We start from the raw sequence: 3525 nt of genomic DNA on the forward strand, positions 1-3525 counted from the left end.
ACCAGAAGAACACACCCATAGGGATAGATGAAGCTGTTCCTATTGACAACAACACGAGAAGCTTGAGAAGTACCAAGGGCTCAGACAAGAGCTCGAGAAAATGTGGAGAGGGAAGGTAACAATGGTCCCAGTGCTAACTGGAACACTACGTGCAGTGGGATGATCTGATATCGTCGTGTTGGTGCTGTTCACAGATCATCATGAAAATGTTGTTCCAGGTTCAACATTGCAAGTGACCAATCACATTGTTGTGACGTTATTCTTTTGCGTGCAAACCCCTTCATGCATTTATGAAATTACAATGTTGCAAGGACAATATCAATTCTGGTTAGCGTTTATTAAAGGGTTGCGGTTAGGGTTAGGGTCAGGGTCAGGGTCCGTTGATTGGCGGTCAGAGGCGGTTTCTCACAGTTTAAGTACAGTTTTTTGTTTTACGGCGGTTTTTCCCAAAGTCGCAAAAGTATGACGTCACAACATTCTGATTGGTCACTTGCAATGTTGATCCTGGAACAACATTTAGTATGATGATCTGGGAACAACACCAACATGACGATATCAGATCGTGCACGTGCAGTGACTCCCAAGCTCAGCTGGTGGCTCCAGCGGATCCCAGTAAAAACCTCTGTCCAGAAGAGTGCAGTCCTAGGAACAGCTAACATACTGCACAGGACCCTCAAGCTCCCAGGCTTGTGGAAGAGGACCCAAGCTTGAAGGACAGACCACCCACAGGGGCAAGCAGGGAATGAAAACTATATATCTTAGAGAGGGAAAAGTTTGTGTGTTTGTCAGCTGTTTGTGTGGAGTTTTTCTTATTCACCTGTTCACCTCAAATCAAGTCTTATTTCTCTTTAGTTCTGATCTCACTGCTGAGCTGCACAACAAACCAAGGTCAGTAACCTTCTTCTGTCACAGTTTAAACCTGAGAAATGCTCACTGACATGACTTGTTTGGGTTCATGTTTTCAGAATGGATCTATTAGTATAACATACAGTAGATCTATTATATTACATATATTTCTCATTTTAATCCTCACAGCTCGTCTGACTGTGAGTCCCAGCAGCTCTCAGTTCTTTGAAGGAAACTTTGTGTCTCTGAGCTGTGAGGAGGACGACAGCTCTGTTGGATGGACTCTGAGGAGAAACACAAGCACACGACAGAGGGATCAGTGTGGAGATGTGGAGGGAAGGTTGCCTAGTTCTTCCTGTAATATCAATGTTTTTCCATTGGACAGTGGAGTTTACTGGTGTGAGTCCAGAGAGGGTCCCATCAGTAACATGGTTAACCTGACAGTCACTGGTAAGCTGAGTGTGTGGAGTTAGTGTTGATGAAGCTGTGTGTAAATGGATGAAATGCTGTAGTTTGTCTCTGTGTTGAGGTGGATCAGTGATCCTGCAGAGTCCTGTCCTCCCTGTGATGGAGGGAGATGACGTCACTCTGCTCTGTAAAACAAAGACCACTCCCTCCAACCTCCCAGCTGCTTTCTATAAAGATGGCTCCCTCATCAGGAAGCAGCCTACAGGTCACATGACCATCCAGCATGTTTCCAGGTCTGATGAAGGCCTCTACAAGTGTGACATCAGCGGTCATGGAGAGTCTCCATCCAGCTGGATCACTGTCACAGGTGACACACTCACCTGTCTGTGTTTCTGCAGCTTTCAACATTCACAATGTGATGACAACTTAATGACTGTGTTTGCTTTATTTTAGACAAACACACCACCACAACTCCACCTACATCCACCTCTGCTCCTGGTTCCACCTCCATCACTCTTCCTCCATCACTCTCTCCTGCTGTTCTCTCTCTGTTGTCATGTGTTGGATCAGTCTGTGTTGTGGTTCTACTGGTGTTACTGGTTCTGCTGGTGAGACGATGTGTTCACAGGAAACCTGAAGGTGAGACTCAGACTTCCTGATCTTTCATGTTTGAGTTTGTTTAGTAGAATAAAGTTCACATTCACTATGATCACAGCAACAACTTACCTAAATGTAATTTATGTTTTGATATTTAATTTAAATAATTGTTCATTTTGGAAAATTTGAACAGATGGAAAAGTAGCTGAAGAAGATGACATCATCAGTTATGTCATGTACTGTGATGTCAAAACATCAGAACTTCAAAAACAGCCAATCAGACGACGCAGAGGTAGTACTGTGTTTTCTTCATAGAAGAGTTCATGTTGAGGTTTCAGCTCTTTGTTATCATAGTAAACATGTTGATCAGTCTGTTTATCTCTTTTCTTTCTTCTCTGTATTGGTCAAAAGTGAAGTCAAAGTCAGCTTTATTGTCAAAGACCAAATGTACACACAAGAATTTGAAATGACAATACCTCATGGCCCTCAGTGTACTCTTAAATAATATAAAGATAAAAAGATACAAATAAAATAAGTCTTATTTACAACATCACACAATAACATACAATTATATAAACAGCAGTGTCCAACACAATCATAGTGACTGTGGCAATTTCGTGTGCAAGTGGGGGTGGGGCAGTCAGTGAAAGGGCAGTGGTGGTGTGTTAGAGTTTGTATGTTTGGGGAGTTCAGAGGGAAGAGGAGTGTTGGGTTTATTAAGGCACAAACTCCGCTGAAACAGAGACAACCAACTGCACGGCAAACAAAACAAGATGGCGCTCTTTGTGTTTTCTCTTACGAGGGAAGCCGGCCAAGGTCAAGAGCTCTTCAGTCTTCACTTCAACTTAGCCAACCTGGGCTGACTTCCCCTTTCCTGCCTCTTTAATTGAAAACAGTGTTTACATGAATATGCAGTTCCATGAATAAGTGACAGTCTTAAGCAAGCATGTGTGTGTTAGCAAAGTATATGGTGTGTGTTCCTCGCCATCACATACATAAGCATAGTTTCTTATAGACCTTTCCAGATGCCCTGTACAGGATGCGACCTTTCAATGAGCTGACATGTGTACGTGTGTGTAGAGCAGAAATAAACAGTCTTGCACCTTAGAAGAAAAGAACATTCTGGATTCTAAATGTATAACAGAAAATGATAGCATCAAGGCTGCTTTCTCCATCTCATGTCTGCACAGAAGCTTATAAAACCTAATAACACACATACGCACAATGATTACATATATCTTAGCACAAATGACAGTCTCAAAACATCAACTCTAACAAGGTGAGTGCAGGTCTGGAGTTTGTGTGTGACACACTCTGATAGATGAAGCTTTCTCTCAGTCTGCTGGTTCTGGCTCTTCAGTCTCTCTTTCCTGATGGCAACAAATTTAAGAAGCTGTTGGACGGATGAGTGGTGATCCTCTGAGATGTGCACACACAGGAACTTGGTGCTGCTTACCCTCCACGGCAGCACCATTGATGGTTAGTGGGGTGTGCAGGGTGTGAGTTCTCCAGGAGTCCATGATGATCTCCTTCGTCTTCTCTACATTCAGGGAAAGGTTGTTGTTGCTGCATCACTCGGCCAGATGTTTAACTTCACTCCTGTAATAGGTCTCATCGTTGTTGCTGATGTGACCTACCACAATTGTGTCGTCTGCAAACTTGATGAAAATGTTG

General features: G+C 43.1%; 1 long non-coding RNA gene across 1 annotated transcript; it reads left to right on the plus strand.

The window, feature by feature from the left end:
- The first annotated feature begins 275 nt into the window (after positions 1–275).
- Positions 276–1433, plus strand: LOC120433278. The gene is made up of 3 exons (XR_005608454.1): positions 276–888; positions 1036–1296; positions 1376–1433. It is a non-coding gene; the product is annotated as an uncharacterized LOC120433278 (long non-coding RNA).
- Positions 1434–3525: the final 2092 nt, after the last annotated feature.

The sequence above is a fragment of the Oreochromis aureus genome, linkage group 3 (assembly GCF_013358895.1).
Source record: "Oreochromis aureus strain Israel breed Guangdong linkage group 3, ZZ_aureus, whole genome shotgun sequence".
In the NCBI taxonomy this organism is placed as follows: Eukaryota; Metazoa; Chordata; class Actinopteri; order Cichliformes; family Cichlidae; genus Oreochromis; species Oreochromis aureus.